The sequence below is a fragment of the Astatotilapia calliptera genome, chromosome 15 (genome assembly GCF_964374335.1).
Source record: "Astatotilapia calliptera chromosome 15, fAstCal68.1, whole genome shotgun sequence".
Classification (NCBI taxonomy): Eukaryota; Metazoa; Chordata; class Actinopteri; order Cichliformes; family Cichlidae; genus Astatotilapia; species Astatotilapia calliptera.
This window is the reverse complement of record NC_137436.1, coordinates 31,219,555-31,233,908: the sequence shown is the minus strand read 5'-3', so window position 1 is coordinate 31,233,908 and position 14,354 is coordinate 31,219,555. Positions and strand designations below refer to the sequence as shown.

General features: G+C 38.3%; 1 protein-coding gene across 4 annotated transcripts in view; it reads left to right on the top strand.

Annotated features, from left to right (window-relative positions):
* LOC113037374 (heparan sulfate glucosamine 3-O-sulfotransferase 5) overlaps nt 1-14,354 on the top strand; it is a 142,936-nt gene that overhangs the window by 44,147 nt on the left and 84,435 nt on the right. For 2 of the 4 annotated variants that reach the window (XM_080289865.1, XM_026194368.2), the window contains one exon: nt 10,248-10,323. The exons of the other annotated variants lie outside the window; for them this stretch is intronic. The gene's annotated coding sequence lies outside the window, so the exon portion shown is untranslated. The remainder of the gene's footprint in view (nt 1-10,247; nt 10,324-14,354) is intronic. 4 annotated transcript variants of the gene reach the window in all.

The following is a 14,354-nucleotide window of genomic DNA, read 5'->3' as shown; positions in this document are numbered from 1 at the left end:
TGGTGGTATTGTACAGTGGGGCACATGTAGCACATGCTCTATGGTGCCTTGGTCAGCAGCCGAGGAAATGTGCTCGCAACATGGGGTGCAGTAGGGGAGCTAGAGAGTGGGCATGTTGTGTGCACACCGTGGGCCTCTGCTTAGTATAGCTGGCCCATGGTGTGGACTAACCACTCTGAGACTGATTGGTAAATGGACTGATTCTTATATAGCGCTTTGCTACTCTCCCGGAGTACTCAAACTGCTCTATATAACATGTCACAATCACCCAATCACACCCATTCTCACAAGCAGTTTATCTATACCCAGTGCTTTCTAAGTACATTCACACACATTCACACTCTGATAGCTGCATCGGAGAGCAAGTTGGGGTTATTATCTTGCCCAAGGATACTTGACATGCAGACTGGAGGAGGGATCGAACCACCAACCTTGTGATCAGTAGGTGACGTGCTCTACCTCCTGAGCTACAGCCACCCCAAATGCAGAGGTCTACAAATCAGAGGAAAATCACACACTGTGCAGTGTGGATTTGCCCACAGTTCCCCTAAATGGGTTTCAAGGGGGCATGTTTCCAAGTTGATCATATTGATTAAGTAAGCGAGTCTTTTATACCATGTAATATATGTGCGGTAAGCATTTTTACACTAATAGGTCATTATTGCATTTGCATACAAATATAATGTGATTACAATAGTATGTTACTTTGGAAGGCCTTTTACCCCCCAAAATTTAAAAATGTACTTAATTAAGTGATACTGCTTTTCCCCGTTTCCATCCTGCTTTTCAGTCCACCTAAATTATTGTAAACAATACAAGCAATCCTACTGACAGTAAATAAAAGTGTAAGCCACTGCACAGCTCTGGCTTTGATGAAAACCGGCAAGTCTTGCACAAGAATAATTGCAATCAGTCACACAAGGACATTTGTTTCCCAAGGCTGTATCAGCACATACAAAGTAACTTGATGCAAGAGGGCTAATAGTGGACTCACGTGGTTACACTGCAGTTTTTCACCCGATCAGCCTGCCTGTATTTCGCTTTCAGCAGCTGTCTTGCTGTCTTGCCAGCTTGTGTTATAAATTAATGCATTAGCAGTTTTGGTTTGGCTTCTCTAGCCTGATAAACACAAGCTAAAGAAGAGCAAGATCTCCACAGCTGTGGAGGTGGGATAGGAGCAAGTGGACACGAAAGCTATTTGTCTTTGTTAATTATTTGACATCATTTGACATCCAAACTAATTAACAGCCATAAGCAGAAGAGCAGCAGGAGCGTAGCAGGCGACATTGTGAACAGGTTAACACAGGGGATTGTTTTAGGCAACTTTAATGAACTGACTTTATAATTCACTTTCAAGTACTCAGGGTACAGAATTTTCTTACTTAAAATCATGTTTCTAATATTAAAAAGTCTAAATACTTTGCTAGAAATGAAATAGATTGACTAATGAGGTTATTATTATTGTTTTATATTTTCAGATTGGCCTGCTGGCATTATCACTATGTATGTATACACCAATGAACCAAATCACTCTGACTCTGCTTGCACAATATACTTTCAGTCTGCTAAAACAGCTCCAACCACTGAAGTATAGACATGCACAATGCTTCTGAAGGTGTCTTTCTGACAATGGCACCAAGATGTTATCTCCAGATCCCTGAAGTCTTTGAGTAGAGAATATACTATGGGTCAGTCTAGTTACAGACATTCCCCAACCCACTCTTACCAGTTAGGAGTGTGTCTTTGTAAATGCTTTAATTCAGCAGTCTGTCCATAATGATCTGGCTCTTGTTAACCTGGGTCAGATCTTCACATCTACCAAGTTCCTTTACATCCAAAGAATGACTACAACAACCAATACTACATTTTTTGTACACAGAGAAACTGGTTTCTCTCACAACTTCCACATGTGGACACCACATACAAATGCTTATTCAGGACCAAAACCATGCTGTTTTCCAAAACCTCAGCACCCAGGTGTGGTGCGTAGAGTTCACCAAAATGATAGCCAAACAGAAGTGCACAAAAAACCTCACACATGGGACACAGCTTTGTTACATACTCCAGAACTACCAATCACTGTGCAGAGTCATATTGTAGGTGGTTGAATAAGTATATTATTCATATAAGGTAGATTTAACCTCTTAACTTCCACAAGGTTGTTAGTCGACCACTTAGGAGTAGTCTTAGAGTTAGTTTTGCCTGAGTATAATCCGCCAAGTATTAGATACATCACTTGAATTCGTCGGGGTATTAAAAAATACTAGGGGGACCAGACATAACAAAGAAAACTCAGAGTATGTAGAAATGTTTTTTGTGTTTCATTTTACCAGGTAACACTAATCTAGCGCACCAGCTCATGTCCATTTAGTGTGACGCAAATTACACTTTTCTAACCCACATTGTCAGGATAGTTTCTCTGATACTTGATGTTATTGTGTGCAATAAAGTATTCCATTTCACCAGTGGGAACCTTTTATCATTATGCAACAGCCTCATCAGCCCTATAGGTTCCTTTGAATGATACTTTATGCATTAAAATACTATTGTAAAGCTGGGAAATGTGTTTGTCAAATTAATCTTGCTAATGCTTGTTCTCATAATAGCAGGGATGCATTTCGTCTTCTTATTTTATGCTTTAAAAGTAAGCAAGCATTGAGAGTGAGGAGTGGTGCTTGCAGATACTTTCCAATAGTGCAGTGATAAAACTATTCAATGTTCCCATTTTCTCACGATGTACAACTTTATATCTTTTAACCGCTGTGTCCTTCATGCATGGTGCTGTATAATCAGTGACAATGAAACTTTGTACTTTTATTCAGAGCATCAGAGCATTCAGATTTGAGTTCTTAGACTCTCTTCTATGGCAGAGGTTTAGTATTTCTATCTGCTTTGATAATACTATCTTCTTAAATAATTATGGATGCTCTGATCCAACTTTTTTCCAATCTGATATGCCTAGAGGGACTGGTCCCTCTTCCCCTCTGTTTTTCTTTCTTTCTTTCTTTCTTTCTTTCTTTCTTTCTTTCTTTCTTTCTTTCTTTCTTTCTTTCTTTCTTTCTTTCTTTCTTTCTTTCTTTCTTTCTTTCTTTCTCCCTTTCCTATCCCCCAGTCATGTCTGTCATGTCTGTAACAACTGAAAATAAAGTAACATAAATAAATAAATAATAATAACAAAGGTCAATCAAATGGACCAATACGGCAAGGCCGTGATGATCCAATTGGTAAAGTAAATCAGTTGGGCATCTTTCTTGGCCTTGAGACAATAATTCTAATGGCTAAAGAACCAAACGGTTCAGGCAAAAGAAAAAAAAAAAAAAAGGACAGTTGGGATGCATAAAGATCCAAAATCTTCTAAAAGGCACCAACAGTACCAATGCTGTGAGTGGAATAAGCCATGATTATACCAAGCAGACAGCTTTAGGCTACAGTGGCTTATATTAGAAGATACAAGAAACTATCTTATTAGGATACAAGATAGATGCTAACTAAAGCAGCCCTGCTTTCTATGGGTAGAGGATGCCTATTTATAAGATACTGTAAATATTTTAATTTCTGTTGTAAAGCCTACTATTTAAACATGGGACTCTATGCAGACTGATTCCATTTTAAAGCTAGCCTCAAGTGGCCATTAGAGGAACTACAGTTTTTGGGATTGGCATGTGGCATTTATTTCTGCCAGCTTAACCACTCATTTGGAATGCGGATGAAATATTTCACCTTTCAGGTCTTTTTGAGTCTTCTAGCAATCAAATGCAAAGCTGTTAACTGTATTTGCTATTTCGTGTCTTTTTAATCATAGTTCTTTGCGAGAACAGCTGCATTTTGAAAATAAAGCTGAAAACTGAATTGAACATTACATTTGCTACCCATCAAACAACATACTTAAAGACTGTGCTGACAGGAACTGCAGAGAAAGATGATACTTTTTTGTCATACTGTCATTACGAGTGACCTTTTTTCATGCAGTTTGAAACGGCAATTGAAACCTGCTCTATGCACCATTTTTTTTGTCAAAGCAACCACATTCCCAGATCTCATCAGTGGGTGAAAGAAATGCCTATGCTATATTTTAATGAAGTAAAATTATCCAACAAGTTAAAGTGTACCAGTTTTAATCAAATTTCAGCTTGGGGAGTTTAAGATGGAGAGAGACAAAGAGAGTTGGGAAAGAGACAGATGGGCCAGAGAGAAAGCTAGATATCAACATAGCATCAGAGTGTGAAAAATACGTTATCTCCTTTTGACTCACATTGTGTTCCGGCCACAGGGAATCCTGCTCCCTCCCAGCTCTGTTCTGTTTCATCCATGTACAACACTGCTGTTAGTAATTAGAGAGTAGGTGTAAGATGCCGCAGATTCACCAGCAGAACAATCTGCTGCACACAGAGCTGTCTCATTTAAATAATTAAAATGAATCTACTCTTGTTCATATTTGGATAAATTAAATTAATATTTGTCCCACAAGGCTCGCCAAACACAATCTTTCCACCACAATTTGTAAGTATGGTCATGATTGTCAGAGTCTGAGTCAGGGTCTGCAGCTTCTGCAATCTGCTCACTGTGGCAGTGATGCAGAAGGGCTTCACTGCTATATGTGTGACATAGTAATGTGTGATTTACTGAACTTCCTCTCCATACAGTTATTCTTTTGCATGTTTCTTTTTTTTTTTTTTTTTTGGAGCCCCCGACCTCCTGGGTTAGCCTTCAGCGTTATAATCGGAACAGATCCTAGCAACCATGTCCTGCTCTGCCTCCTGGCCCCGTTTTAGGCAAGGAGAACCACTACGCATCGTATGGTTGCTATGTCATATGTTACGTCATATGTGCTAACAAATCAGTTTTGCTGTACTAAGGAGCCCTGCATGGGATAACATATCTAATTTTAAGCAGAAAACAGAGAGAAGTTGACTGTGGATAATTTTTTGTGACAGAAATTTAATTTCTTTTCCTTAAAGGCAGACTTTTGTGGCTCAAGAGTTGGGAGTTCGCCTTGTAATCGGAAGGTTGCCGGTTCGAGCCCCGGCTTGGACAGTCTCGGTCGTTGTGTCCTTGGGCAAGACACTTCACCCGTTGCCTACTGGTGGTGGTCAGAGGGCCCGGTGGCGCCAGTGTCCGGCAGCCTCGCCTCTGTCAGTGCACCCCAGGGTGGCTGTGGTTACAACGTAGCTTGCCATCACCAGTGTGTGAATGGGTGGATGACTGGATGTGTAAAGCGCTTTGGGGTCCTTAGGGACTAGTAAAGCGCTATACAAATACAGGCCATTTACTTTTTGCCTCTTTCCTTTGTTTGTGGATCTTATAGTAATGTTGCTCTACACAGTGGCTGTTCTTGTGGCAGTAGTACTAGCACTGGATTATTGAAGCAGACCGTGATATCAGTATTTAAGAATATAAATTGTCCACAATAATAATTTCCTTATTTATTATCAGTTATCATTCGCTGTTGATGTATTAAAAAAATATTCCTTTAGAACCTTTTAATTGGATTCTCAGAAATACTTACATTTTCTTCACACCCACATTCTCTGTACACCATCTGGGCAGGGGTCTGTGAGGAGTTGGCAGCCTGGCTGTGGTCTGGGACACTGGGCCTCCCTGTGGGTGGGGGCAGTCTGCTTGCCTCCATCCCAGGGAAAAGAGTAACACCCCCTGAGTCTGGGGGTTGATTGTCCCATTGGGGGCCGTGATACCTAGACCTGGGAGTATAGAGTATGTTTGGGGAGTGTGAATGGTTATATAGTGTTCATTTCACGTCTGGGGCTCTCCTCAGCTCTTTCCAGGAAGGTGGCGCTGTTGCCTCTCTGGTGGTCCTACTTGGGCTTTTGCACTCTGGGGGCCTGTGGATGTCCTGGCCTGGGTCTCCTCCATGTCTGCTTCATGCCATGGGGGGCGGGGCTATGGCTCCCCACACCCTCGTTACATGGATAAACCTTTTGAACTCAAGCACGCTCATGCACACAGGTGTACACACGGGTGCTTGAAAAACGTTATTTTTCCCTTTTATTTTTTCAATAACTTAAAATAAAGTAAAATAAATAAATTAATAATAATAATATAAAATGTGAAAAAATAAATCAGTTGGTCGTCTTTTCCTGGCAAGAATTCTGATTGCTAAAGTAATGAATGGGACAAGGAAATAAATAAAATAAAATAAAATAAAATATTCACATTTAACTGATATATTACGTTGATATATTATAATAAGTATACCAACAAATATGAAATACATATTCCTACCTTTTGATCCAGATATTTGAAATTTTCTATATAATATTTCTTTTTCAGTCAGTAAATGTATCAATTAATTTCATGTAGCAACACTGAGATGTAGTGGGCCAAGCCAGTTTTATTTATAAAGCACTTTACAAGCAGCAACCACTCACCAAAGTACCAACAGAAATTCCATACAATCTGACAGAAATTGCATAAATTTCCTAAATCTAGAGAAGAACATTATTAAACAAATACTACAAAAGCATAATACTACTGCATTAATTTACTGAGAAAAATGATTCAAAATTAAATATGGTTTTGATCTATTTAAAGAGCCCAAACATTGGTCTTCTGTTGTGTTCTACGTCTACAGAAGTGCATCATTCATTAATCAAAGTCACGACTTCCAAACTGGAAAAGGTTAGAAAAAAATTTCCATGGAGTGCGTACTCCACCAAGCTATGGTCATGAAGGCCTTACAAAAAATCTTACAAATGGAGGAAAATTCAGTTGACTTCCTGCTCTGACATGAGTGGTTGTCCAACAAAAAAGCCAAAGTGTTCATCAAGAGCATAAGGTCATGTCTGAGATTCAACAGGCCTCTCTGATATTGGCTAATATCATTATTGAAGAGTGTACAATCAGAAAAAAAGCTACTGAGAGAATGTCGTATATATCCACACCAAAATGTTATATTTTTAAAACATTTTCTATTCTGGTTTTGCATAAATGTCTTTTTTTCTTGCATAGTTGACTTAGTCTTAGTCTTTAACATCTTAACATCCATTGTCTCCAGCAAACCATTGTCATATTAGGGGTATGGTTTGGATCTACACCCATCTCTTTCCTTTTTAATGATTTTTGCCTATTTGGATCAACACACTGGAAAACCACAGGAAATCTGCAAGGCCTAATTCAATGCATTAGAGTTCATTTCAAAATTTTGATATTATTTTCAAAATCCAGCTCCACTCCAAACCCTGGATGGGTTACCACTGGCATGGTGGCTGTAAAGAAATCAATCTCTTTGCTGTAAAAACCTCCATCACTGGATGGAACAGTTTACAAACCAACACATTGTTAATAATGTTAAAATGAATAATTTGAGGTTGTTACCCATAAACTACCAGAATCTTGAACCAGGCCTGATGCTGAAACATGCAGCACGTTAATCGTGATCTTTAATGTGTTGCAGCTTATCACAGAAGGCATTTGTTAACCTACATAAGTGGAGCATACACAATTTATTTAAATAGCATGACAATTTCATTAAAGTCATTCGTCTTGACTGCCGGGATGTCTTAGATACATGAGGTTTAATTTTCTGCTTCTAAGTTCAGATAAAACTGAGGTTATTGTAACGGGGCATAAAAATCTTAGAAACACTGTCTAACAAGATCCTTACTGAGGACGGCATTGCCTTGAGTTGTCTGTTGTAGTGATTTTGCACATTATAAGTAAAATTGAAGCACACAATCCCGTCGCACAACATCAACATTTATTTATATACAAAAATAAAATTAAAAAAAATAAAATATGAAGTTACAATTCTTTTCTGTAAAAAAGCATTATTTTTTTGTATATAAATAAATGTTGATGTTGTGCGACGGGATTGTGTGCTTTTTATAATTTGTAATTGTTTAAATAACTCGTGTCTTAACTCATTCCATCACACAGAAAATAAAAACTTTTTACATCACAAAATGTTAGAAATATAAGTCGTTCATAACAACCTGAAAGGTTGGGAGATTAAAATGCAAACCAATGGAAGCAGAAGCAGAAGACTATAATGTCACAGAGCACACAGTGTCTATTATTGTGTAGACATTTATAAATAAGAGCTTAATAAAGATGCTTAATTTCTTAAGAAATATGCAGGTGGAGTGATCTTTATCAAAAGTAGAAGTTACATCTGTGGCTAAGTCATTGTACCCAAAAACTTTAAAAATCTATCGTTTGTGAGGCTATGTAAGTAAAGCTTGCTCTTCTCGCCCATGTGTAACAAACCATCTGTTGGGGGTTGTGGATTTGACACCTTAGCATTGTGAAAGTGGGGAAACATGCTCCTGGCTGTGCATAAGATTTCTGCTTGCAACTTAGAATCTCAGTTCTAAATGAAATTCAGATGTTTTTTTAAGTATGGCTAATGTATTATTTGACTTCTAAGGCATACACACACACACACACACACACACACACACACACACACACACACACACACACACACACACACACAAAGAACAACAACAAAGAGAAGAAGAAGAGGGTGTAGTTTACTACACATCATAAAAAACGCAATCAATCATCTTCCAGCTGTATCTTTCTGTTCTGACTTTAGAGTCCTTGTTCTTTTACTGAGCCGTACTTTGGGAGTCATACTGTTGTGATACTGGGGAGAAAAGGGTAAGGTTTGATAGACTAAAACCTTTACACACAATACTTCAAAAATCTAAAGAGTGTGTGAGGCTGTTAGCTGTGTTGTCCAGCAATAAACTTATCTACAATGTGTTAGTAAAAGAGTGAATTGTACTTCTGAAGTCACACTTTAACGATGCTTCATATCACAGTCTTTATGATGAAAAACATGTTCTCTTGTTAGCACATGTCTGCGCTGTCACTTGTCATGAAAATGTCCAGAGTTAGGGTTCAAGCTTCCTCTTCACTTACCATTGATCATTATTAGGGCCCACAATAGATTTATCATATTATCCCCATAAACAACATGCTTTTATAGAGATCATTGTGACACAAATATTTAGATTCTGGTTTCACAATGTGCATGAACTCAAAATCTTAAAATTTCATATTTATAAAGTATTGCAAAGAATACACTTCTTGTAAAAAAAACTGATTGGAGATGCTTTTGAGAAAAGCTCCTGCTGTGACCTTCCTTCTGTGAGCGCATGCACGCACACACACACCCACACACACACACACACACACACACACACACACACACACACACACACACACACACACACACAGAGAGAGAGAGAGAGAGAGACAGAGAGAGCGGGAGATCATTAATACAAAGGGTTGGAGCCGGTTTTGGATTTTCACTTGTTGTTGGATTTAATATGAACAGTCACATAAAATTCATTACAATTTTTTGCCTTTGGTTCAATTAAGATGTTTCTTTAAATCTATAACACCTTCCTTTTCAAAAGGTCTACTGACATAGTAAAGAAGTAGCTAGGGAACTCAGTAAGTATGAGCAACAGTAGCTGAAGGACACTTTCTCCAATAAATAGGATTTCATCATCTGCAGTTTGTTAAAAAGTGCCATATTAAAAACAATTCAGCAGACCCTCAGAGTGCGGATGCAAACCGCTTTCAGCTATAGAGGTAGAGGTACGCTTCATGTACTTGTCAACATACAGTTCAGAGGCTTGCATTAGAGTGCATTGGTGCTTGGGCATCTTTTATTCAGCGTGATTATACCATTGTGGATTTAGCTATATAAATATGCTCAAGAGTCTATCATATGTTTGACATGCAACTAAAAATTCGAAAATATATGTTTTAAATCAGTAACTTTACAAATTTAGAGGAAATGTTTTTGGACAACACACGTGTCACATTTTAAACAGGGTTTGAATAATCAGCGCTGACATACAGACATTTATGCGCTGGGTATAACAGACATGCTTACCGTGGTTGTCATGTTTACATCACCTGTTTTCTGCCTTTGAAATATTAAAATCCTTTGGGCTGCTTTTTTAATTATCTTGAAGGGGGGAGCAATTTTAAACCCACGAGTTGTGTTTTATTTCATTCTGTGAGTATATTTGAACTATGCACACGGTCTCCCAACTGCATGCCAAGCATAGCTTCCCATTTGTCATGCAAACTAGAAAGTAGATGAACCTCTCCCTGGGCTCAGGAGCTGAGTTTGCTTACACATTTCCATGATGTGATGGTTTGTAATTCAAGACAGATGGCGGGAGGATATTTTTACCATTTTGTGTGCTGGAATAGAAATTAGTGATTGTCCATTTGGTGAAGAGTGAATTTCAGTTTCTCCATTTTAGATACTGCAGCAACGTGAGTACATAAAGCAGTATCCAGGTGCAATACACCCGCTCTGGCAGTCATGAGGAATAGAGGGTATGTATGAGCTCTCCTTCTCACATCACATCACTCCTCTCATCCATGCTGAGTGAATAGAGAAACTTTCTGGGTTTAAATGCAATGGAGATGTGTTACCTGCGTTACCTGTGTTCCTCTTTTAAGAAGTATAACACATAAACACACTCAGTGATCTTATTTATGTACTGCACAGTCAGTATTCTGAAATGCATTTAATTCATATTTAGAAATAAATACATTTATAAACTCAGATTTATGACATGTCCTATAAGTGTAGCTTCACACCAGGCGAGGTACAACAAGAGAATGAGATAAATCATAGTTTAATATTTTCCAAAGGTGTCATTTGTCATAAACTAGCTGTGAGAAGCAGGCGGGTTGTACCCGAACGCAGACTCGCAGACAGGACTTTAACTCAAAAGACATTGATTTATTGCTAGACAGGAAATAATACAGACTAAACCAGGAGAAACACAACCATGAGGGAGATCGCGACACCGGACAGAGGGAAACAGAGGGCTTAAATACACAAGGAATCATGAGGGGATGAGAAACAGGAGGGAAACACAGCCGAGGCTAATCAGACACGATGAGACAGGGGAAGCAAAACTGAACATGACATGAGACGAGGTACCTTCAAAGTAAGACAGGAAGTTATATACACAGTGATAACCAGACAAAGACACGCGAGCTTGACAACAGAAACACGGGAACAGAAAAGGGAAACAAGACACAAGGACACAAACACAGAGAGGGTACAGAGGACAAAAACACAAGGGGAACCTAGGTCAGAGACACAGAATAAAAACTAATGAAATTAACCTTAAACCAGACATAATAATAAGACATAATAGTCACCAAAAACATAAACTCCAAATGCTGGGTCAAAGGCCCAGAACCATGACAATCATTAATCATCCAGCACACTACCAGAAATACACCTACCACATGCACCATTCTTTGGTTTATTATAAAAAATTATAGAAATTTACAAAACATTACTGGGCTACAGTTTTTGTGTGAAGATGGATTTGTGCTAACTACAAGTCCAGAAACAAACTGTCACCTCTTGCTATTAGAATGCAAATAGAAACTTGCTGAACGAGTTAGAATTCCACTGGCTCTGTGTTAAAGCATTTTATAATGAAAGGATTTGCTGCTAATGTGTTGTTGGCACTCTACATGTACATGTACTGTGGTATTGTCTGTGTGACTACTCTATGTTACCACAATTGTAGTTTGACTTGCCTGGATGATGGCTCATCTTTAACTGATGTCAAATTATTGGCATTTATAACAGCTGATAAATCCAAATGAACAAAAGTGAAATAGAGATGGACGAAACACCCTCCAACCATGATATGAGTGTTGGTGTCACATAGTTTATCCACCAGAGGGCACGTTGCACTTGTTGACATTGCGTGTTTGGAATGTCACAAACTCAACAACCAGCTGATCCAAACATAGTGGATTCGAATAATCCACGACTTAATTTTTTTTTAAACGGTATTGTCAGTTTTTCTTAGTAACTCCATATAACTCCAATAACTACATATAACAAATGCTAGGGAAGTTAGATTAGCTAATATATCAGATTTTTAAATCTCCAAGTATCAACATTAAACACATTATTGAACAAGCTCTGCAAAGGAAGATGAAATATAAAATTTTTCCTCTTAATAATAAACACCTTCATTTAGAAATGTAATTGTATTGTCTTTGTCTTACATTTCAATTTGTTTGATAATCTGAAATGTTTAAGTGTGACAAACATTCAAAAAATAGGAAATCAGGAAGAGGGCCAACGCTTTTTCACACCATTGTAGGTAATATGACTAACAGCATGGGCCAAGTTCAACATCATTGTGCTGTTTTAAAAAGCTTAAAATGTGAAAAATCTGTTTTCATGTCTTTTGTCAGTGCCACAGTCCAATCCACCATCCCGTGAACACATCTGCACTGCTCCTTCTCAGCATGGAGTCATAATGCCGCTCATTGATTATCACCGCTCTGCTTATAGCTTCACTAACTCTTTCCAGTATGTTAATAGTACGGCTCAAATCATTTGTATCCCACTGTCATTACGAAAGCTCTGAATCTTGATTATTTGCATGTTTGATTTGGCAAAGATTTGGCAGATGTCCAGAGAGGCTGTAATAGCAGGAGAAGGACCAGTTACTTAGTTTTCCTATGTTTTAGCTCATATAATGTTTTAATAAACATTAAATCAATACAGAAATGCAATTTTTAGTGAGAAGAATGTGGCGTTTTAACACATAACACCAAAGGTAACACACTCCCATGGCTGTAGTCTCCCTGTATAGGAAAATGCACATTGTCATACTGCAAAAACTGCTCAAGGAACACAACCTGGTCTCCAGACTTCCCACTTCCAGTCTTACTGTGCACCTGTGGGATGTTCATGAAAAACTTGATCCATAGAGGTCCCAAGCTACAACATACAGGTCTTAAACGATCCACTACCACCATCCTAGCTTCTGATTACACATTATACGCAATATTAGGTGGTATTAGGTGTTTTTATATACTGGCTGAACATTATATTAGTCTACTATCATGTCTGTTCTTATGAACACAGCCGCAAACTTGAATACTTCCCTGCCTGACCTTGGCTTTTGACTTTTTCCTGTCCACCTGTGTTGCTTAGATGGCTGATGGAACCTGCTGCTGCTTCTCATGGCACATGCTGTTACTTTAAACCAACCTCAGGTGGGTGGGGGTGGAGTTGAGTGTAGGTAGGCAGAGAACTAAATCCACACCACACTCATCAATCAGTGTGCCCCATCTTTCCTCTTTCTCCCTGCATCATATTTCCTGCAGCTTAGCTGAGGTACGTCCCTCCTTATACACATTCTGTGGCACATGATTAATCCCACCACTCATATCTCTTTTCATGTGTCAGCACCTTCAGTGCTTTATAGGCTTATTCTGAGATGAAGTGACAGCTCTACTCTGAAATATCACCAAATTAAGACTGCTGGCATGTGTAAACAACGTAAATATACACCAAAACCCACAAATCAAATGGAGGGCAATGTCTAACTCTTCTATTAAAACTTTGTTGACCCTGTAATATTTAAAGGTTGTTTTGTGTGGTTCAGCTGTTCTAGGTTGGTTCAACATTAGTCATGTCTCAGCTGACTCTTTGTGATGCTGGGTGCATTCCTTCTTGAAAAATTGCATTCATAAGTCACAAGTAGATTTATAGGTCCCAAATAAACATGGGCATGTGGGAAATGTTAGGAACCATTTGTGTTGCATGTGCCAGATAATAATATAATTCCCATCTAATTGACTTCTTTATATAGAACATTTATCTGAATAACAAAAGAACAGATTTGGAAGGTGCTATCTTCTAGTTTCTGAAACTATGCTTGCTAAGTGTTTTTTACTGACCTGGTGGATGTTGACAAGTGCAGGAAAACAGGAAGCAACTAAAGCTTTCAAGCAAGTACAATGCATGAAGTGCAGAATTTCCATCTAAAACACTGCTATATATTAGTAAAGTACATGAGTAAATGTACAATATTGCATTTGACCAACCTATTCATGCTGTGCTATGTCCATTTTTGATATACAGTATGTTGTCAGGCAGTGTAAAAGTGTTCAAAAGATTTCCTGGATTCTGGGAGATTACACACAAGCCCTATAATTTACATATTTGTGATGGTACATTATGCAGCCATTTACATACATGCATACATGAAGGAATAAAAGAGTAGAGCGCAATGGTTATCCATCTCAGTGACACACATCTAAATGTATATGTGTTACAAAGTTTATTGCATAGTCTGTGAAACTAAAGACTCATCAAGAAGATCCAGATACATTCAGTGAGAAATACTGTTGACTCTTTTAGGGAAGAATGAGTGTGGTCCCAACAAAGTCACTGCAACTGAATTATATAAGAATGCAAGTCAACAGAAGCACTTTCTAGACAGGATATATTTATAAAAATGTCCTACAAGAGTGCTGAAATGAAACTCCTTGTTAGTCTGAAGTCACAGAAAGTTCTGCAGGTTTGTATA